The sequence below is a fragment of the Bubalus bubalis genome, chromosome 8 (genome assembly GCF_019923935.1).
Source record: "Bubalus bubalis isolate 160015118507 breed Murrah chromosome 8, NDDB_SH_1, whole genome shotgun sequence".
In the NCBI taxonomy this organism is placed as follows: Eukaryota; Metazoa; Chordata; class Mammalia; order Artiodactyla; family Bovidae; genus Bubalus; species Bubalus bubalis.
The window spans coordinates 72822723-72847101 of record NC_059164.1 but is presented as its reverse complement, the minus strand read 5'-3'; the positions used below and the strand labels follow the sequence as shown (position 1 = coordinate 72847101).

General features: G+C 38.0%; 1 protein-coding gene and 1 pseudogene across 3 annotated transcripts in view; one reads left to right on the top strand and one right to left on the bottom strand.

The window, feature by feature from the left end:
- ZNF804B (zinc finger protein 804B) overlaps positions 1-24379 on the bottom strand; it is a 288365-nt gene that overhangs the window by 141657 nt on the left and 122329 nt on the right. The gene's annotated exons all lie outside the window — the stretch shown is intronic.
- On the top strand, positions 1025-1855 carry LOC123334762 (annotated as a pseudogene).

Genomic DNA, 24379 nt, shown 5'->3' with positions numbered 1-24379 from the left:
GCAAAGGTAAGAAGGACAACACTAAATGACAGGAGAGCATTAGACTTAACTCACCTTTCCCGTCTTCTACAAAAAGGTATACTATCATTGCATTGGGCTGATTTTGTAACATTTTCTGGGCCATAGAGACAATGAATTGATACGTTAGCCCTATTCTCTGCTGCCTCCTCCTTCCAAAAAAAGAAAAAGAAAAAGAGTTTCTCAATTTAAAAGGTGACACAAACTAAATAAAGTTTTTAAGTTAAGAAATACTGAACTCCTAACTTAGCAGAAGGCAATGGCACCCCACTCCAGCACTCTTGCCTGGAAAATCCCATGGACGGAGGAGCCTGGTAGGCTGCAGTCCATGGGGTCTCTAAGAGTTGGACATGACTGAGCGACTTCACTTTCACTTTCATGCATTGGAGAAGGAAATGGCAACCCACTCCAGTGTTCTTGCCTGGAGAATCCCAGGGACGGGGGAGCCTGGTGGGCTGCCGTCTATGGGGTCACACAGAGTCGGACACGACTGAAGCGACTTAGCAGCAGCAGCAGCAACTTAGGCTTCAAGTGTTAAAATCACTAAAGCTGCTAATGGCCTCTGTGGGCAGCTGTGGCTTCGCTGTTGGAAAAAATAAAAGGTGTTTGTAAATTAAAAGAATTAAGGAGCATTTTTTTTTTCCCCAAACTGGAAGGAAAATTTATTTGATATCTATATTATAGTGCATCGAATCAACAATTACACTGTATTTTCCTGGATTTTATTTTTGGCTCAATAAGTCACTTAGGGATTTGATTTTCATTCTATACCTAAGGCTTCCCTGGTGGCTCAGATGGTAAAGAATCTGCCTGCAATGCTGGAGACTTGGTTCAATCCTGGGTTGGGAAGATCCCTTGGAGAAAGGAAAGGCTACTCACTCCAATATTCTGGCCTGGAGAATTCCATGGACTCAGTCCATGGAGTCACAAAGAATAGCACATGACTGAGTGACTTTCACTTTACTATACCTAAAGTGCAGTTGGAAAACAATAGGGTTAGCTCTTTTCCGGTTATCGCAGCCTAGGGAACTATGAGCAGCAAAGTCTCGCGCGACACCCTCTACGAGGCGGTGCAGGAAGTCCTGCACCGGAACCAGCGCAAGCGCAGAAAGTTTTTGGAGACGGTGGAGCTTCAGATCAGCCTGAAGAACTATGACCCTCAGAAGGACAAACGCTTCTCGGGCACCGTCAGGCTTAAGTCCACTCCCCGCCCCATGTTCTCCATGTGTGTCTTGGGGGACCAGCAGCATTGATGAGGCCAAGGCTGTGGATATCCCCCACATGGACATCGAGGCGCTGAGAAAACTCAACAAGAATAAGAAACTGGTCAAGACGCTGGCCAAGAAATATGATGCCTTTTTGGCTTCAGAGTCTCTGATCAAGCAGATCCCCCAAATCCTGGGCCCAGGCCTGAACAAGGCTGGCAAGTCCCCTTCCTTGCTGACCCACAGTGAGAACATAGTGGCCAAAGTTGATGAAGTGAAGTCCACGATCAAGTTCCAGATGAAGAAGGTGCTGTGTCTGGTAGTGGCTGTTGGCCACGTGAAGATGACAGATGATGAGCTTGTGTACAACATCCACTTAGCTGTCAACTTCCTGGTGTCATTGCTCAAGAAAAATTGGCAGAATGTCAGGGCCTTGTACATTAAGAGCACCATGGGCAAGCCCCAGTGTCTGTACTAAGGCACAGCTTAATAAACCATCAAAAAAAAGAAAGAAAGAAAGAAAAACAATAAGGTTAGATGGTATCTCAACAGTCACCTCCAATCCCAACTTAAAAGTCCTGCATATGATCATAAGATGAATTTCTAATAAAGCTTCAAACTGAATGTTTAAGGAAAAAACCAAAAGAGAAAGGACTAGGAAGATACACACACACACACACACACACACACACACACACACACATTTCTTTTTAAAAATAGTTATCAATTGTAGGAAGTATATCCAAATTTAATAATACTTTTCTCTTTTCCCCCAGGAGTGATGTTGTCCACATGCTACAGACTAAAGTACATGGATATTAAGCTGATTCCAGAAGAATTGATACTATTAGAATGTCAAAATAATACATAATATGTTGAATGCTAAATAAGTTCTTCTTTGCCACCACATTATCCATTATCATTATCTGTGTAAGCCATTATAATATGTTACTTATGAGAAATATATATAATAAATGTTCAGATAAGATTCACTGTCCTGTATTGATATAGAAATTAATAATTTAAAATCACTATGATAGTACATTTCCTAGGTCAGAAAATGAGGGAATGATTTCATAATTTAATAAGTCTTCAAAGTATAATTAATAATGTTCATTCACTTTTACCCAAGTTTAGGGACATTATGCCAATTCTCCATAAATAGGCAAAACATTCTTTATTAAGAATTTTGAGGAAACCAAAACTGAAGAAGACAGCTGTTTCCCACTGTTCATTGCAGCACTATTTACAATAGCTAGAACACGGAAGCAAACTAGAGTTCATCAACAGATGAATGGATAAAGAAGCTGTGGTACATATACACAATGGAATATTGCTCAGCCATAAAAAGGAACACATTTGAGTCAGTTCTAATCTGGTAGATAAACCTAGAACCTATTATATAGAATGAAGTGAGTCAGAAAGAGAAAGATAAATATCAAATTCTAACACATATATATAGAATTTAGAAGAATGATACATCAAAAAAGCAAGAGAGGTCCAGAAAAACATCTATTTCTGCTTTATTGACTATGTCAAAGACTTTGACTGTGTGGATCACAATAAACTGTGGAAAATTCTGAAAGAGATGGGAATACCAGACCACCTGATCTGCCTTTTGAGAAATTTGTATGCAGGTCAGGAAGCAACAGTTAGAACTGGACATGGAACAACAGACTGGTTCCAAATAGGAAAAGGAATACATCAAGGCTGTATATTGTCACCCTGCTTATTTAACTTATATGCAGAGTATATCATGAGAAACGCTGGGCTGGAAGAAGCACAAGCTGGAATCAAGATTTCCGGGAGAAATATCAATAACCTCAGATATGCAGATGATACCACCCTTATGGCAGAAAGTGAAGAGGAACTAAAGAGTCTCTTGATGAAAGTGAAAGAGGAGAGTGAAATAGTTGGCTTAAAGTTCAACATTCAGAAAACTAAGATCATGGCATCTGGTCCCATCACTTCATGGCAAATAGATGGGGAAACAGTGATGGACTTTATTTTTGGGGGCTCCAAAACCACTGCAGATGGTGACTGCAGCCATGAAATTAAAAGATGCTTACTCCTTGGAAGGAAAGTTATGACCAACCTAGATAGCATATTAAAAAGCAGAGACATTACTTTGCTAACAAAGGTCTGTCTAGTCAAGGCTATGATTTTTCCAGTAGTCATGTATGGATGTGAGAGTTGGACTAGACAGAAAGCCGAGCACCAAAGAATTGATGCTTTTGAACTGTGGTGTTGGAGAAGACTCTTGTGAGTCCCTTGGACTGCAAGGAGATCCAACCAGTCCATCCTAAAGGAGATCAGTGCTGGATGTTCATTGGAAGGACTGATGTTGAAGCTGAAACTCCAATACTTTGGCCACCTGATGAAAAGAACTGACTCATTGGAAAAGACCCTGATGCTGGGAAAGATTGAGGGCAGGAGGAGAAGTGGACAACAGAGGATGAGATGGTTGGATGGAATCACTGACTCAATGGACATGGGTTTGGGTGGACTCCGAGAGTTGGTGACGGACAGGGAGGCCTGGAGTGCTGTGGTTCATGGGGTCACAAAGAGTCAGATATGACTGAGCGACTGAACTGAACTGAACTGAAGAACTTATTTACAGGGCAACAGTGGAGAAACAGACATGGAGAATAGACTCATGGACATGGGGAGAGGAGAGGAGAGGGTGAGATGTATGGAAAGAATAACATGGAAACTTACATTACCATATATAAAATTGATAGCCAACAGGAATTTGCTATCTGGCTCAGGAAACTCAAACAAAGGCTCTGTATCAACCTAGAGGAGTAGGATGGGGAAGGAGATGGGAGAGAGGTTCAAAAGGGAGAGGATATATGTTTACCTATGCCAATTCATGTTGAGGTTTGACAGAAAACAACAAAATTCTGTAAACCAATTATCCTTCAATAAAAAAAAATTAAAAAGAAGTTTCCTATTCAGAAAAAAGAAAAGTGTTTAAAGCAAGAGAAAAACTTTTGTTTTTTAATTGTTTTAATTCCAATTTTACTATCTTCAAGTTTAATACTAATAAAATTATGAAAATTCTAATATTACCTTAGTCATTGCTTCATGTACATCAGTTTGTTCCAATAGGGGAATTGTTTTTAATATAAAATCGTAGAATGTTGAGTTCATGACACCCAGGAAATATTCTGTGGGCTTCAGTGTCAAAGCTTAGCACCAAATTTAGTACGTATAGGTTTAAGAAGAGTGTTGACAGGGCTTTCTCTAGATGAATCCTGCTGGGTTTTAGAAATTGCTTGATTTCAGAAGTCATGCTGTGCTGCTAATCAGAGCAGAATTGCACAATATGCTTTCACAGGCGACAAAGGTCTCTCTGCACAGCTGTGGGAGTCAGTCCTCAGCTCTCAGGCAGAAATCACCTCTTCCCTTCTTGGTGAATACAAGTCTAGCCACGAGGCAAGCTCTACAGGAAAGGTGATTTGAATGCCACAAGGATATGGTGTCCGGACAGGACATTCAGTTTTGTCTAAGAGGACAAGTGAGAGGCAGAACCTGGAGACTGCAGTGCTTGTAAACAGAACAAAATATGTGGATTCTAGTCATCTCTCCACTACTTATTAGCTATGTGACTTTTGTTAATTTCACTGGCTTAGTCTCAGTCTCTTCAACTAGCAAATGGCAATATTGATACACGAAAGCAGCAAAACTAAGTTCTGTAAAGTGCTTACCATGGGCAAAGCATTCAGTTCAGAATCTAGCTCAACAGTATATAAATAATGACTATTTCAGGAGACAGACTCATCCAAAAGTCAACCAAAGGAAAAAAAAACAGATTAAGTTTTTAATCTGTGATGTCTTTATTCTTTCATGTCATTTTCTTATAGCTTTGGTATTCATATAAAATATGGAATATCTTTTTTGCAATATTAGGTATGTTACATTTTATAACCCTTGTTATATAATGGCTATTGATAAGCTTAATGTGAATATCTCTCCATGAGTTTTGTACTAAAGTCCTAAATTGATCTTTTTGTGGCTGGAGAATTTTATTTTATAAAGGTTACTTCAACAACTTGGAAGTACATGTAAGGTTTTGAAACCACTGCAGAGCATATTTTTTAAGCATTCTCCAAGTTGTCACCACATATGGTTATTCATCACAAGATCCCAGAGCATGTCAAATTTTATTAGTGTTATATGATGGAATATGACAGGGGAGACACTATTGAGCCTGATTTATTGCACACGTGCACACATACAAAGTGTAAACAAAGATTTCACAGGAAGAGCTGTCTCAAAGTGCAGCTGCCAAAATTATAGATCGTCTAAGCCAAATTAAACCAGAATAATTCATTATGAAGTAAAAATTCCTTCGGAAATATGTTGAACAATGGGATATTCTAAAGGGTAGTATCTGCCCTGGAATTACCATTATTTAAAAGTATCAAGATGAAGAGAAAATGAGTAGATATGAATATCACAGCATCATTTGGCCACCCAAATACTCTTACATCACCACTCAGCTGGGTAGCTATCTTTATAGGAGGTATTAGCTTGATTTAGACTTGACTTTGAGTGCTCGTGAGTGTTCCCATGATTCTTTAGAAAGGATGACTGTTTAAGGAACATTGCAGATAATTTATATTCTTAACCAACTTAGAGTTGGTTCTTAAACCTTCCCTAAACTGATGCAGGATTTTAAACCATGGATAAAGCCTTCTTATTTTACCCTGAATATTTTCCTATTAAAGGATTATTGAGCAGAAACTATGTAAATGTTTTATTTCATGTCAGTGAGCACAATTCTATACTGATAGTTAAAGATTTCAGAGATAAATGTTAGAAGAAAGTACTCATTTATGAAATATTATCAGATGTTGACTCATGAAGTTAGTGAAGATCACTAAAGGTTTGTAATAATAGGGGCCACCATTTAATATATGCCTATTCTGTTCTGTGCTTTACCTTCACCAGCTCTTTTTATTCTCCCAACTCTCTACAGCAATGTAATCTTATACCAATTTTACATGTGAAGAATCTGGGGCTCAAATTAATTAGGTAACATATCCAAGATTACAGAACTAGAAAATGGTAAAGCCAGAATCTGTCCACCTTCAAAGCCCTTGCTTAATTTGTTCTGTTACATGAGCTCTTTGATCTATAAAGTTCTATAGACTTCCAGTTGCTTATCTACTCTGAGCTTTAGTAGGTCCTAGCCCAAGCTATCACCAGATTAATGTCAAAGATGAGGGTGGAGTAAACTTGCAGATCTGAGTGGAGGACAGACTGACTAATGGACTTCACCTTTTCTCTGACCAGCACTCACTAATGTTTTTTCCTGTACAAGGCAACACCCTCACAGTTGGGAATAAAGAGATGACTAAGCAAATCCATTGTTTTCAAGTCCTGGAAGCTTCTGGGACTCCATTCCCAGAAATAACTCTAAAGAAATGTACAGTAGAGTTCCATAGATTGTGTAGTTCTCTTGTTTAAAAGTTCCTCAAGAGATTCTGGTAATCAGCAAGTGTAGGAACAAGCTCTGCATTATATGATAAATAAGGATTTTCTAAAAGTACTATGAAGTTCATAGCAAGAAGAGGTTGACCTTTGTTGGGGTTTTAGGTAAATGTGTCACAGAGAAGGGATATTTGAACAGACACTTAAAGAATCACTATTTATTTGCCAGGTGGAGAAAGACATATGTAACGTTGTGAACAGGAACTTTTAGTAGAGGAAAATCTTCAAAGATATGGAGGATTAAAAGGTGGATTGAAGAAGAAAAGAAAAAAAAGTATAAGAGAATAATTTAAGAGAATTGTTTAGGGCCATGTTAGAAGATAACATAAATATAAACACTAATTCATTTAAAAACAGGCATTTTAAACAAGGGGAGAAGATTTATATTTATACTATTATTTTGGTGGCAGTTAGAAGGAGAATTAGAGTGTATGAGAATAGGACCAAGACAGCAGTCAAAAAGTCAGAGTAATAATCAAATTTAGGAAAGGTGAGAGCAGGAACTGATGCATTGGTCCTGAGCAAAGCAAAGAGAAAATAATCCTAGAGGTGTTTCAGAAATGAGGCTGACAGAACTTGGCAACAGAAGAGGATGGAGGGTTGAAGAGAGGATAGTAAAAGGTGACTGGGGCTTCCCTGGTGGCTCAGTTGGTAAAGAATCCATGTGCAATGCAGGAGACTGCCTGCAACACAGGAGACCTGGGTTCATTCCCTGGGTCCAGAAGATCCCCTGGAGAAGGAAATGGCAACCCATGCTGGTATTCTTGCCTGGAGAATCCCATGGACAGAGAAGCCTGGCGGCCTACAGTCCATGGAGTCACAAAGAGTTGGACACGACTGGGTGACTTAATAACAGGAGATTTTCAGCTTAGGATATTTTATGGAAGGCAGTACCTTTAACTTAAACATAATACTATATGAAGAATTGATGCTTTCAAATTGTGGTGCTAGAGAAGGACTCTTGAGAGTCCCTTGGACTCAAGGTGATCAAACTAGTCAATCCTAAGTGAATTCAACCTGGAATATTCATTGGAAGGACTGATGCTAAAGCTGTTCAATGTTTTGGTCACTTGATGAAAAGAGTCAACTCATTGGTAAAGACCCCGATGCTGGGAAAGATTAAAGGCAAAAGAAGGGGACAGCATAGGATGAGATGGTTAGATAGTATCACTGACTCAATGGACATGAATTTGAGCAAACTCCAGGAGATAATAAAGGACAGGGGAGCTTGGCGTGTTGCAGTCCATGTGGTCACAAAGAGTTGAATGTGACTTAAAAATGGAACAACAATATGATGATTTACTTTAAGGAGATAAGAAATCTGGTGACAAACATTTTTGAATTGAATAACTCTGGACCATTTAGCAGATGTTTGAACCAGAGTCTGGATCTTATGAAGGACTTTAAGGCTAGATCAAAGAAAATAATTCAAAATATATTCATCATGTAAGTTTGTTGAGATGTATTCCTTTTTGAAGGCTTAAGTTGGGGGTAGGATTTAATGAGGCCTGTTGTCATAAGAACATCCTTATGACATTTTCAGAAATTAATACATGTATTCCAAAATATTAAAATAATAGGCTGCTGTTACTGCTGCTACTGCTAAGTCGCTTCAGTCGTGTCCGACTCTGTGTGACCCCATAGACTGCAGCCCACCAGGCTCCCCAGTCCCTGGGATTATCCGGGCAAGAACACTGGAGTGGGGTGCCATTGCCTTCTCCGAAATAATAGGCTAATTTCCACCAGTTGTACTTTGTGCTGTTAGTCATTAAGCTAAGTATATTTGGCAAGTTCATCTAATTTACAGTATCAAATTTCAGTGTATTTTCTACTTTTGTTTCAATTAGTTATTCTCAGCCTCTTATGAAAGCAATTTTTCAAATTACATCTACTTTCCTGGCTCAGAGTCAAGTTCACACCTGACCTGTGCTTTAGATTCTCTATATAACTGTGCACAAACAAAGGGAAGACAGAAAATGTTTGAACCAGACACTAGAGAAAAATTTGACCTTATATGCCTCCCATCGATTTAGTTTATGAGCTTATTTGTAAAGTGAGGCACACCTGGGGAGTTGAGGGAAGCACAGTATGGTTAAGTCTAGGAAATGTTGATGTTCACGTCCACACAATCTGCTGTGTGATACTCTGTCACTTGTTCCTGTTGAAAGGTCAATGTCAATTCTGTAGTAAACACAGGAGTAAGCCCTGGAGGTCATTACATGATTATAGAGCTATGCTTTTCACACTACATACTCTCTTTCAAATATAGCTTGTTGTACTTGGGAATCTTTGTTCACCAAACACCATGAATATTCTATTCCTCTCCACTGTATAATAACATTCACCTTCAGGGCTTTTCATGACTCAGAGAAAGATGACTGCCAAAGATAATTACTCCACTGTGATTAATGAATCCCCTTCAAAATTGCAGGCACCAGATTGGAAGTCTGATAACTTTTATAACATCAAAGAATACTATTATCAAAGACTTTATTCTTTGTCATTTTTCTGGAAAAGAAATAATGTCCCATTACATTTTACTAGGTGACAATATGTTCATCAAAGAAATGTTTGAGTACATGTTTTACAGCTTATACAAAGGGAAAATGACAGCTACAACAATCAAGAGCTTTCTCGCTAATTGTGGAGAAAAAGTGATAGTTGAGAAAGATAGACCACTAATTAGTTTAGGAGATCTTGACATTTCCTTTTTATTACATAGGATGTGTTAATTAATTTGTGTTTCAGATAACACTATTTGTGTTTTAAATGATTTGAAAAAATAAGAGGAATTTTGCAGTTAACTATGTTCAACCTAATTGTATCCCATGTATAGAGGTAGCTCCTCGAGGGCATCCAAGTCATATTGTTCCTGTTTGTCTGTCCTTGGCTTAAATATAAAGAGCAACCCTAGCAGACGGCCTGTCACACATCAGTTTTGTTATGCCTCCTACATCTGTGCTGTTCTCAAACACATGAGGGTGATTAAAATGCCTGGTTTGTGAGAGGAAAAGGAAACAGGAAGAAGGGTAAATTCCACAACTGTCTTTTCCTCTTTTTCTCAGTGTTTATCAGGCTCTGAATTACTCTTACTACAACAATAAGGTTATCCCAGGTGGCATGAGAGGTAAAGAACCCTCCTGTCAATGCAAGGAGACAGAAGAGGCACAGGTCCCATCCCTGGGTTGGAAAGATCTCTTGGAGGAGGGCATGGCAACCCACTCCAGTATTCTTGCCTGGAGAAGCCCATGGACAGAGGAGCCTGGCTGGCTATAGTCCATAGGGTCTCAAAGAGTTGGACTTGACTGAAGTGACAACGCACACACATCACACAACAATAAAATACCAGGTAATTGCCATCTTTGGGGGAAAAAGAAGGCAAGGCTAAATTACTTGAGCCTGTTTTATCCTTGACAAGTGGAGACCTTCAGTCTTGATGCATGTAGATACCATCACTTACACCTCTCATATTTTCCAAACTCAGAAATACTGTCCAAAGGAAATGTATTTTAACATTGTCTAATGGAAGTGGTACAAAAGCAATCATTTAATTGAATTAATAATAATATAATATATATGAAATATATAATATAATATATTAACAATATAATAACAATAAAACTACAGAGGAGGCAAGTTTCTACAACAACATGCTGCTGCTGCTGCTAAGTCGCTTCAGTCGTGTCCGACTCTGTGCAACCCCATAGACGGCAGCCCACCGGGCTCCCCCGTCCCTGGGATTCTCCAAGCAAGAACACTGGAGTGGGTTGCCATTTCCTTCTCCAATGCATGGAAGTGAAAAGTGAAGGTGAAGTAGCTCAGTTGTATCCAACTCCTAGCGACCCCATGGACTGCAGCCTACCAGGCTCCCCTGTCCATGGGATTTGCCAGGCAAGAGTACTGGAGCGGGTTGCCATTGCCTTCTCCCCTACAACAACATAGAGATAAAGAAAAAAGAGTCAACACTGAATATTCACTATGCATTCCTGGCATTTTTAAACTACCTTATCTCATTTTACTCTCACAGCCATGTTCAGAAGGGTAAGTTATTATTCCCATTTTATAGCTGTGAAGTGGATAATCAGAAAGGACTGCAATATGACAAATTTACTCACCCAGAAAAGGTCTGCCAGGATACTAAAAACTGATTCTCCTATAGATGGCATACTGCATCTTTTCAAATAAATGTCATTTTTAATTTGCATTCATTCATTGCAAATTTTATATTAATTACCTCCAATTTACAGGCAAATAGAAATTTACAAAAATGAAGACATAATTTCTATCTGAAAAGAGATATAATCTAGAAGAGGGGATAAGACAAAAGTGTTATCACTGTCAATGCTATAAATGAAGTAACACTAAAGCTCAGCAAAGGAACACATGCCAGGGAAATAAATTCTTCTTGTGAAAGAAGAGGTCAGGAAACTTCTTAGATACTGCAATGTCTATAGAAAATGCTGGGGTTGTGGAGGGGGGGGGAAGAAAGCAAGTGTTCATAATCAAAGAAGGCATTCTAGGAAAAACTATAGAATGAAAAATTATATAAAGACACAAGAGAGACTGTTATGTTTAGACATGTTCAAGGCATTCAGGATGGTTGAAGTAGCAATAATGAGACTGCGAGGTGGAGGGAGCACAGGAGAGGAAGGCTGGTGAGACCAAAAAGAGCCACGTAAAGAAAGCCCCCCTATGCCAAGACATGATGCCATGACACAGGGATTTTATAGAAAATGGAGGAGAGAAGTGGCAGAGAACAAAATAGGTGTGTATTTTAGAAATCTTGGTGACAGAAAATTGGAAGGCAGATCAGAGAATGTGAGGCTGGAGGATGGAAGGCCAAGTAGGAAAGAGTCTGCAATGATCCGAGTAAGAGATGGTGAGATAGAAACAGAGGACAGAAACATGGGGCATTTGGCGAAGGGAGAACTCTGGGCTGACTTTTGTCTTTATGGTTGGGTGATCACATGGATGTGTCAGATTCATCCTACATGAAATACTGCAGAGGAGCCAGTTACAGACATCAAAATAAAAGCCAAACAATTCCACCCTCTTTCCTTTTGGGGATCCCTGTTGGTTTAAATACTTCTGGAAGTTCAGTCTCCTGTCCTGCCTGTTCTTTCATCACTTCTTCTCCAACCCTCATTCTACTCAGGCTGTTGTCTGGGCATCTGATTGGAGTCCTCCCCAAGATTCAAACAATAATACGATACAAGGATTTACAGAGCACATGTAAGTTTCATGCTGGTGATAAAAAAATAAGATACTTACAAAATAGTATACTTTTTAGTACACTTTTTAAGTTGTAGCATCAAGTTTTTTTTTTTTTGGCCTTCATGACTTTTTTATTGTGGTAAAATATTCATAACATGAAACTTACTATCAATCGTTTATAAGTGTACAGTTCAGTGGTATTAGGGCTTCCCAGGTGACTTAGTGGGAAAGAATCTGCCCACCAAAGCAGGAGACACAGTTTCGATCCTTGGGTTGGAAAGATCCCATGGAGAAGGAAATGGCAACCTACTCTAGTATTCTTGCTTGAGAAATCCCACGGACAGAAGAGCCTGGTGGGTTACAGTCCATGGGGTCACAAAAGAGTTGGACATGACAAAATGACTAAACAACAACAATAATCAGTAGTATTAAGTATACTCATATTTTGTGCAACTGTTACATCCATCCATCTCTGGAACTCGTTTCATTTTGCAAAACTAAGCTTATCAACTAAACAGTGCTCATGACGCCCTGGGCTCTCCCAGTCCTGGCAACCACTATTCATTTTTCTTCCTCCCTTCCCCCATCCTCCCTCCCTCCCATCCTTTACTTTTTCTTTTTCTTTCTTCCTCCCTCCTTCCCTCTTCCCTCCCTTCTTCCCTTTATCTTTCTTCCTTCACTTTCATCTTCCCTCCCTTCCCTCCATGCCACAGGCACTGGTAACCACCACTAAGCCTAAAGGGCATTATACTAAATTAAATAGGCCACTTACAGAAAGACAAATATTGTGTGATTGTATTTATATGTGAGATAGATAAGATTTATATGTTACATAGAGATATAGTCAGACTCATAATAAAAGAGTAAGCTGGTAGATATTGGGGTCTCCTGAATTGCAGGCAAATTCTTTACTAACTGAGCTATGAGGGAAGCCCGGTAGATATCTAAAGATATTAAAATAGTTTATAATATTCATTTTAAAAGATCTTGTTATGGAAACCATGGCATCAGAAAGAGATAGGTGGCACTCAAAGATGCAGACCAACAGGGTTTATTCAGCACTGGTGAGGGCCCAGTGAAGTCACCTCCAAAGGCTGAGCACCCCGACTTTGTTCTGGGTATCTTTTATAAATGATATCTTCCCACTCAAACATCTCAGATCCCTCCCCTCACCAGGTAGCCCTACTTCCCACGGATGTAACCAGCAAGCAAGATTACAAAAAGGAAAGCAGTGATTGATAAGAAGCAGCTGTTTAAAACAAGATAACGGAAGGGAAAGCAAACAGTTGTTACTTTAATTGAGGGCTTTGATCTTGCTCCTATCTCAATATGACATTTTAGTTTTTGTTGTTAATATCTTTGTATATACCCATGCTGCTACTGCTGCTGCTAAGTCGCTCAGTTGTGTCCAACTCTGTGCGACCCCATAGACGGCAGCCCACTAGGTTCCTCTGTCCCTGGGATTCTCCAGGCAAGAATACTGGAGTAGGTTGCCATTTCCTTCTCCAATGCATGAAAGTGAAAACTGAAAAGTATATACCCATGGATGATACTAAAAATGCTTAAGGACAAAGGGACATGGGAAAGGCCAGTCAGAACAGATGGTCAGTGATCTACAACATGCCCCAGTCTTCACTCCCTACAGGTTCTTGTCATCTGAACATCAGTTGGCATAAGCTCAGTATATATACAAATATGTCTATCAGCAACACTGTAGTAATTTAGACTAAATTTTGGAACAAGAAAATATCAAGGTGAATTTAGTTTAGCTGATATTAACAACAAGAAAATAAGTAAATATATCTTGTATTTTTAAATAGAGAATTCTGTGTTTTTTTTCTTGAAAGGTTAAGGCATGTTTATGAAAAAAATCAAACAACAGAAAAGACAGTGAATAAAAATTTAAATGAAATAAAACTGAGAAATCAGTTCAGTTCAGTCACTCAGTCCTGTCTGACTTTTTGCAACCCCGTGGACTGTAGCACGCCAGGCTTCCCTGTCCATCACCAAGTCCTGGAGCTTGCTCAAACTCATATCCGAGTCAGTGATACCATCTAACCATCTCATCCTCTGTCATCCTCTTCTCATCCTGCCTCCAATCTTTCCCAGCATCAGGGTCTTTTCCAATAAATCAATTCTTTGCATCAGGTGTCCAAAGTATTGGAGTTGCAGCTTCAGCATCAGTCCTTTCAATGAATATTCAGGACTGATTTCCTTTAGGATGGACTGGTTGGATCTCCTTGCAGTCCAAGGGACCCTCAAGAGTCTTCTCCAACACCACAGCGCAAAAGCAACAATTCCTTGGTGCTCAGCTTTCTTTATAATCCGACTGTCACATCCATACATGACTACTGGAAAAACCATAGCTTTGACTAGACGGACCTTTGTTGGCAAAGTAATGTCTCTGCTTTTTAATATGCTATCTAGGTTGGTCATAGCTTTTCTTCCAAGGAGAAAGCGTCTTTTAATTTCATGGCTGCAGTCACCATCTGCAGTGATTTTGGAGCCCAAGAAAATAAAGTCTCTCACACTTTCCATTGTTTCCCCATCTTTTTGCTATGAAGTGGTGAGACCAGATGTCATGTTCTTAGTTTTATGAATGTTGAATTGTAAACCAACTTTTTTACTCTCCTCTTTCACTTTCATCGAGAGGTTCTTTAGTTCTTCTTTGCTTTCTACCATAAGGGTGGTGTCGTCTGTGTATCTTAGATTATTAATATTTCTCCTGGCAATCTTTATTCCAGCTTGTGCTTCTTCCAGCCTGGCATTTCACATGATATACTCTGCACATAAGTTAAATAAGCAGGGTGACAATAATAATGATCATTTAATAATGTATGACCATTATTTTTGACACCTCTTTTTCCCTAAAAAAAAACAAAAAGTTAATTTTTAAATAAAAATGTCTTAATTTTGTTTAAATTTAGCAGAAGGAAAGGAAGACCATTGAAACTTAAGAAACTGCTGAACTGTACACAAATGTTCTCTTAATAAGACCTATGAATTCCTAATATATTTCCCTAAAGTAAGGGCAATTGGAAAACCAAATTTCAAAATGTACTGTAATTTGAAACAGTATTATTTGACTCCTTGCTATGAAAGACAAAGAAATTAGTTCACTTATCTGAAATAAATCTGGGAAAACTCTAAACAAAATATCCAAATCCATATAAATATATATAATAAATCAATAAAAATAATGTGAACTATTTATAAATCAATATAAATAATAGTGTACCTTGTCCAGCAGCTTCCCAGGTGAGGTTAGTGGTAAAGAACTCACATGCCAACTCAGCAGAATTAAGAGACATGGTTTGATCCGTGGGTCAGGAAGATCCCCTGAAGGAGGGCATGGCAACCCACTCCAGTATTCTTGCCTGGAGAAGCTCATGGGCAATGGAGCCTCGTGGGCTATGGTCCATCACGTCGTAGAGTTGGATATGACTGAAGTGACTTAGCATGCACACAGATACAAACATATGCATATTGTCCAAGTTGGGTTAATTCCAGGGACACCAGGATGCTTTAACATTGATATTTCTATTAGTGTAATTCATATGTTAACATTTAAAAAAAGAGAAAATTAAAAGGATTATCTAAATTAATGCCCCAAATTTTTCAATAATATCTAACACCTGTATCTGAAAAACAGGCAAACAAACCAACAAACAAAACCATATCTGCATCCTGTGGTATAACCCTTACCCAGTGTTCCTCCCTGGTGGTAGGTCTTCAACAGCAAATATGTCCCATGAATGTGGAGTCTCCTGTACCTCCACCTACCCTGCCTAACAGTGCTCTGGATTTATAGCTCTAATCAAAGAGTCTTGAGACAGGCCTCTTGGGACTGTGCCACTTATTTTGAGGGAAATTGCTTTTCTCAGGAGGTAATAGGTTTGTTTAGATGCCCTTTCTCTATTATAACTTGGTCTATATTCTAGAATACTTAAAAGAGTTTCACATTTTGTAGCAAATTCATTTACCATCTTGCAGCTAAAAACACATTCTGAATGATGAAGCTTAATGACAGTAATCATGAAAAACACCTGTGGTCTCCCTACTCAATGAAATAAGTTATTTTCTGTGAGTTCAGTTCCACTTTGGCATTAATTTGTTTCTTGAGAAGAGACCACAGGTGTTTTTAATAATTAAAACAATTTATAAATCAAAGTATGTGTCTTACTATCATATAGGAATGGATAGATCAAGATGTCAGTGAAAAGACTGGTGGTGATTTAGTCATTAAGTCATGTCCAACTCTTTGAGCCCCCATGGATTGTAGCCTGCCAGGCTCCTCTGTCCATGGGATTCTTCAGGCAAGAATACTGGAGTGGGTTGCCATTTCCTTCTTCAGGGGATCTTCCCGACCCAAGAATAGAACCTGGGTCTCCTGCATTACAGGCAGATTCTTTACCTACTGATCTACCAGGGAATACCTATTATCAATAAAATAATACATTGGATCAAGGAATTATTGATAAAATAAATACAGCAAAATCTCAATGTAGTCTTTACTAGGAATGGAGAAGTTTCAAGGGTCAAAAAAATACCATCTTTTGCTTTCCCCCACTTCTCACATAAACACCAAATGTAGTATTCCAAATTTCAGATGTGGTGGTGGCTGGGAAGGGAGACATTCAATTGAGTCTTCTGTGTTTAATTTAATCATTTTGAAAAATGGATCAAACTAAACATTATTTTTTTCACAATCTGATAATTTTATGTCCATATCTCTTTTATCTTTTTCTTTTCTTTCTGAAATGTCCACTCTAGTATACTCTGCAACAGTTATTCTAGTTCTAATATACTAATTTTAGTTTAATCTTTAATAACCTATCCTTCTCTTTTTAGTCTAACACTCCTTAAAGTCCCAATTTCTCACCTGCTTAAAGTGTGTACCAGCTTCATAAGTAGAATAGAAACTCACAAAATAATATTTAAGGACATCACAATATTGAGACAACATCCAAAGAGCCTACTATGTACTCCAGGAAAGATTAGCCCCTCAGAAAGCCTGAGCTAGTTCTCCTTCCTCCTGCCTTTTCCAGAATACTGCTTACACTTTTTCTTGACTCTTGGAGCTTTCCCATTTTGTCTGTGGGGATAAGCACTTAACTTCTCAACTCCATCTCTTGACAGTTACTTAGCAATGACTCAACATAGAAATATCACTTTAGAAATGAAAGAGCTATTAGAAGGATCTATGACCTCTATAGCTCTTATATCTTTTAAACAATCTTAAAATCCTCATACTTTACAGATAAAGTGAGATACAGAGACATTAAGTTATGTAACCTAATAGCAGAGATTTAACTTTTGCAAAAAGTGGGATTACAGGTCAGGCCAACAGATTCCTAGCTGTGTGCTTCTCTAGTTTTCCTGTGTTTCCTAGATTTTCTCAATAAGAATGCATTTGCATATACATTTGTAGCTCCCTGGGCCCTACCACATAATCACTGAATCAGGTTTTCCAGAGAGACAGCGACCTACCATATTCAAAATATTTAATAATCATTCTGGCACAGATATAGACCATTCAGAATGGAGCCAAATCTGGTCCAGTTGTCAACAATGGATGTTTTGAAGTGGTATTTAGTAGATAAACATCAGTGCTGACTTCATATGATGTTGAAAACTCCTGAATAAACCCTTGGCTCCTGCCAGGATGTGTTTCAAAAAGGGGTCTACAGTTTGTGGGCTGGGATTGCATGAGTTTTCAGAAGGATGGAATCTCTAAGATTAAGCACTTACAATGAAAATAGAATTCAGGATTTTTCTCACTACATGTTAAGTGATAAAACTCTTATCTCAGGTTTTAGATAATGACTATTTTGACATTAAGATTTGAAAAGTGCCTTACCATTTTTACAATAGTTGAGAAGACAAAAATTACCACCTCTGTATATTCACTCACTACATATCATTTACAAAGAAACAAAATAATAATTCCCTTGTTAATTTATTAACAGTACTAGTTAACACCAGGTAACTATAATTACCTTGAATGGAATGACAACTTTGTATATATTGTATAATTGTATACAATTTGTATAATTATATATATATGATTGAAATTCTTGATCAAGCTTTTGTAACTTTATTTAGAATGGATCACACTAGCAAAGATAAGACAGGTAAGTTCATGACTGGCAGTTCAAATTCTGTTCTTTTGTACATGTTTTCCTAGGAAGCCCTTGGGAAATTGATTTAAAATACTGAATGGGAATTCAGTGAAAAGACACTAAAATTTTACAATGGACAAATAAGATATGACCCATCCCGGGGAACAAAATGAAAGGTTCATGCAGTAGGGTCAGTGGCTCTGACTTCAATTTCAGCTCAGTGGTAACCTTCTCGTGCCTTCTTCTATTAAGTGACAGGATAAGAAGTCAGAAGCAGAAAATCAGCCTAAGTCTCCAGGACAGAAACTCAGTTTCTAAAGAAGCCCTGGGAGTGACTTAGAAAGAGCAACATAATTCTCATAGGCATCCATCGACTCGATTGTTTATGGCTGGCTTGTTCCTTTTTTTTAAAGGCAGCAATAGAGAGAAAGGGAGTGAAACTTAAATTAAAAAGTATATATATACATATATATATATTTTTCAGAGAATAGAAAACAACTGAAGTGAGTTCACATAAGGGATTATTGAGCAGATGCAGTCAATGCCACATAATTTATTAGATTCTGCTAAGTATTTTCTATCTGACAAAATGGCCTGTGTTATGTGATTATCAAAAGTTCTATTCACAAACCTCTTGAGTTTCTGCATTTCAATAGCAGATGTTGGAAATGTGGGTGAGTAGGTAAATCAACTTCTTTTGATTTCTTTAGAGAAAATACTGATTTAATTTCCAAATTAGTTTTTATTTTACTCAGCAAGATACTGATACTAATATTATAAAATAGATAAAATTATTTTGGAATTGCTTCAGTAATATAATCCTCATTTTTCTTTGTTTATAGTAGACAGAGTTAAAAGTAAAAGATTGAATTTTACAAGAAAATGAGCATCTTGCCTATTTCTTTTCTCTTTCTTGCTCCTATACTCATATTTGCGGTTTGTATGCTAGAAGTATCTGGAAGCCATTTACTTATACTATGAATGCTGGGAAAACTTTTACAAGCAACTAATACAACTGAATTATAATCAATCAGTAAAATAACTAACAATTTGTTGAAAAAGTACTATCTGTGAGGTGCCCTGCTATGTATTTTACAAGAAGTAGTTTAACTAACCATTTATAAAATCCTCTGATATAGACATTACATCCTACTTGAAAGCTTGGAAAATGCCAATTTACAGAGGTTAAGTGATTTGTTCAAGGTTATAGGTATTGAATAGGAAAAGGTATACATCAAGGCTGTATATTGTCACTCTGCCTATTTAACTTATATGCAGAGTACATTATGAGAAACGCTGGGCTGGAAGAAGCACAAGCTGGAATCAAGATTGCTGGGAGAAATATCAGTAACGTCAGATATGCAGATGACACCACCCTTATGGCAGAAAGTGAAGAGGAACTCAAAAGCCTCTTGATGAAAGTGAAAGAGGAGAGTGAAAAAGTTGGCTTAAAGCTCAACATTCAGAAAATGAAGATCATGGCATCTGGTCGAATCACTTCATGGGAAATAGATGGGGAAACAGTGGAAACAGTGTCAGACTTTACTTTTTTGGGCTCCAAAATCACTGCAGATGGTGATTGCAGCCATGAAATTAAAAGACACTTACTCCTTGGAAGGAAAGTTATGACCAACCTAGATAGCATATTGAAAAGCAGAGACATTACTTTGCCAACAAAAGTCCATCTAGTCAAGGCTATGCTTTTCCCAGTGGTCATGTACGGATGTGAGAGTTGGACTGTGAAGAAAGCCGAGCACTTAAGAATTGATGCTTTTGTACTGTGGTGTTGGAGAAGACTCTGGAGAGTCCCTTGGACTGCAAGGAGATCCAACCAGTCCATTCTAAAGGAGATCAGTCCTTCTTTGGAAGGACCAATGCTAAAGCTGAAACTCCAATACTTTGGCCACCTCATGCAAAGAGTTGACTCATTGGAAAAGACTCTGATGCTGGGAGGGATTGGGGGCAGGAGGAGAAGGGGACGACAAAGGATGAGATGGCTGGATGGCATCATGACTCGATGGACATGAGTTTGAGTGATCTCCAGGAGTTGGTGATGGACAGGGAGGCCTGGCGTGCTGCAATTCATGGGGTCGCAAAGAGTCACACACAACTGAGCAACCGAGCTGATAGGTATTGAAAGGAGCAGAGCTGCAGTATGAACTCATGTCAGCCACACTCCTGAACACTTCCTCTCTGTGGTATATTTCCTCTCATTATATGTATGCAAATCATATTAAGTGTTAGTTACTACATTCAAGAACCAAAAAAAATGCTGTTTAATTCAACATGACAATTATTTTGACCTTTTCCCTCATGAATATTAGATCATTTTTATATCACCTGCTAATATTTGCTAATGGGAAAACAAACACAGGTGCAAGATGAGAAATGGAACCATTATCATTCTACAATTGATAATTAAACCAATGAAAATGGTCTTTGCTCCCCAATGTCTGGGTTAGAGATTCAGCTGGTGATTGGTCAGAGGATGGAAGCATATACATGGTCTGCCTAAAACATGATAAAATTTCTTTTAGGACTACTTGTAGAATCACATTTTGGTCATGGATTTCTTTACATTTTACATGTTCATGTATCAACATTTTCAGGATGTGACTTATCTTTAACACTTTTAATTTACACACAGTTCATTTTATCCTGGTTCATCTGAGCCACAGAATACATGTTTGTCCCAATTACAGTTATCTTTGCTATTCTGATTTCCTTAGTTTAAAACATGTGCAGGAATTACTTCTGAAATACTTCAAGGTGTACAAATTTGAGAACTGTATACTTATATGGAAGATATTAGGAAGAAAAAATTATTGTCTGTTAATGTCTAAATGACTTTATTTCCATATGCCTACAAGACATCTATGGGAAAACTACCTCCAGATTGTCAATTAAGCTCACTGTTGGATTTTAAATTTAACACAATTTATAGGCCCATAATTTCAATACAAGCGCTCTTAGAAATTCTTGATTGGCACTTTCTATTGCCATGTTCATTATCCCCACATTTAGATAAATGTCATATCCTAATATATTTATAAGTAATTCTGGAGTTTCATGGGTACATTATTGCATCCTACAAAATGGGCTAATGTTATAAGGTCATTTTTTTGTCTCATTATTGATAAATGTTCATTGATTTTTTTCTATCTTCTTTTGAGTCATGTTTAAATTTACAAAAAAGTGGATCCCATCAATATCTTTGACCATGTACTGATGTTTACAGATGTTCTATTTTTACCATAGAAAATAGAATGGCAAAAATAGAACATCTGTATCTATCTCATCTCGCATGCTAGTAAAGTAATGCTCAAAATTCTACAAGCCAGGCTTCAGCAATACGTGAACAGTGAACTTCCAGATGTTCAAGCTGGTTTTAGAAAAGGCAGAGGAACCAGAGATCAAATTGCCAACATCCTCTGGATCATAGAAAAAGCAAGAGAGTTACAGAAAAACATCTATTTCTGCTTTATTGACTATGCCAAAGCCTTTAACTGTGTGGATCACAATAAACTGTGGAAAATTCTGAAAGAGATGGGAATACCAGACCACCTGACCTGCCTCTTGAGAAACCTATATGTAGGTCAGGAAGCAACAGTTAGAACTGGACATGGAACAACAGACTGGTTCCAAATAGGAAAAGGAGTACGTCAAGGCTGTATACTATCACCCTGCTTGTTTAACTTACATGCAGAGTTCATCATGAGAAACGCTGGGCTGGAAGAAGCACAAGCTGGAATCAAGATTGCTGGGAGAAATATCAATAACCTCAGATATGCAGATGACACCATCCTTATGGCAGAAAGTGAAGAGGAACTCAAAAGCCTCTTGATGAAAGTGAAAGTGGAGAGTGAAAAAGTTGGCTTAAAGCTCAACATTCAGAAAACGAAGATCATGGCATCTGGTCGAATCACTTCATGGGAAATAGATGGGAAAACAGTGGAAACAGTGTCAGACTTTGTTTTTTGGGGCTCCAAAATCACTGCAGATGGTGACTGCAGCCATGAAATTAAAAGACGCTTACTCCTTGGAAGAAAAGTTATTGACCAACCTAGATAGCATATTGAAAAGCAGAGACGTTACTTTGCCAACAAAGGTCCGTCTAGTCCAGGCTATGGTTTTTCCAGTGGTCATGTATGGATGTGAGAGTTGGACTGTGAAGAAAGCTGAGCGCTGAACAATTGATGCTTTTGTACTGTGGTGTTGGAGAAGACTCTGGAGAGTCTCTTGGACTGCAAAGAGATCCAACCAGTCCATTCTAAAGGAGATCAGCCCTGGGATTTCTTTGGAAGGAATGATGTTAAAGCTTAAACTCCAGTATTTTGGCCCCCTATGCAAAGAGTTGACTCATTGGAAAAGTCTCTCATGCTGGGAGGAATTGGGGGCAGGAGGAAAAGTGGACGACAGAGGATGAGATGGCTGGATGGCATCACCGACTCGATGGACGTGAGTTTGAGTGAACTCCAGGAGTTAGTGATGGACAAGGAAGCCTGGTGTGCTGCAATTCATAGGGTTGCAAAGTGTCAGACAAGACTGAGCAACTGAACTGAACTGAACTGATGGTAAAAATGTGTCTAGGGGATGATCGTTGAATGCTTCCCTGTTGGAAGATAATGAGTTTATATGTCATTTGGAACCTCAATGTTCTCTTTATTTGGACACTGATTCAGAGCATGCTGAAGATCCCAGTTCATTTTGGTATCATGCCAAAAACTTTTTGAGAATGGCTAATGCAGCACAGAATTCAGGAAGTAAATAGAAAATATGTCTAATTTTTGTGACTTTAAATTTAGAAGATTAAGGAACAGATTTTTTTTTTTTTTACTTTCCTAAACTAAGATTTACAGAACTAACTGAAAATTTAAAAAAAAAAAAGAGAGGATTTATCCTCTGGGTTAGTACACTGAACCAGAATCCATTGTAACAAATGACTCCAGGTAACCTAGGCAAGGAAGTACATTGTATTTGTCACCCTTGCTCACTAACATGGAACAGCGGATCTGGCCCACAGTGGGAAATAAGTATATGTTTATGGAATGAATCGATTAATATACCAAAGTGATCAGAATTTGTTATTTTGTTTAGGATTCTAATTGTTTTACAAGGTATAAACCACTCTTTAAATCAAAATCTGATGGTTTTAAAGGCTGACACTTGAACAGACATTTGTATAACCATTTTCATTGCTTCATTTTTCACAATAGCCCAAAAGGTGGATGCAACCCAAATGTTTACTTATGAATAAATGAACAAAATTAATATATACATACAAGTAATATTATTCAGGCTTAAGAAGGAATTAAATTCTGATACATGCTACAACACACATGACCCTTGAAAGCATGACAAGCGAAAGAAGTCAGACAAAATGACAAATATTGCATGATTTCACTGAAATGAGCTATCTACATAGTCAAATTGATACAGACATAAGATAGAATAGTAATTACCAGAATCTGGAGGCAGGGTGGATGAGAAATTATTATTTGTTGGTATATCATTTCAGCTTGAGATTCCTGATTCGCTGGTCGCTCAGACGGTAAAAATCTGCCTTCAATGCAAGAGACCTAGGTGTGATCCCTGGATTAGGAAGATGCCCTGGAGAAGAGAATGGCAGCCCACTCCAGTATTCTTGCCTAGAGAATTCCCATGGACAGAGAAGCCTGGCGGGCTACAGTCCATGGGTTTCAAAGGGTCGTACACAACTGAGTGACTAACACTTTCACTTTTCATTTCAGTTTGGGATGATGATGATAAAGTTTTGGAAATGAGTTGTAATGACTGTACAACAATGTGAATGAACTTAGCGTTACTTAATTGCACCTTCAAAAATATTACATGCAAGTATCAAAAAAAAAAAAAAGGGCAACTGGTGCTGGTGAGGATGTGGAGAAATTGAAACATGAACAATGTTGGTGGGAATGCAAAATGCACATTCATTCTGGAAAGCAGCATGAAAGTTCTTCAAAAAGTTAAAAATGGAATTATTATATGATCCAGCAATTCTACTTCTGGTATTTATCCAGAATAATTGAAATCAGGATCTTGAATAAATATATGCATTGACATGTTCATTATAGCATTATTCATTTTAGCTAAGATACAGAAACAACATAAATGTCTATCAACAGATACATGGATAAAGAAAATATGGTATATATATATAGTTGGATATTCTTCTTGGGTCTTAGAAAAAAAAGAGAATTCTGCAATATGCAACAACATGAATGAATTTTAAGGATATTATGTTAAGTGAAATAAGCCCACAGAAAGAAAAACACTTTTATTTAAATCTTTGATTCCCCTCAT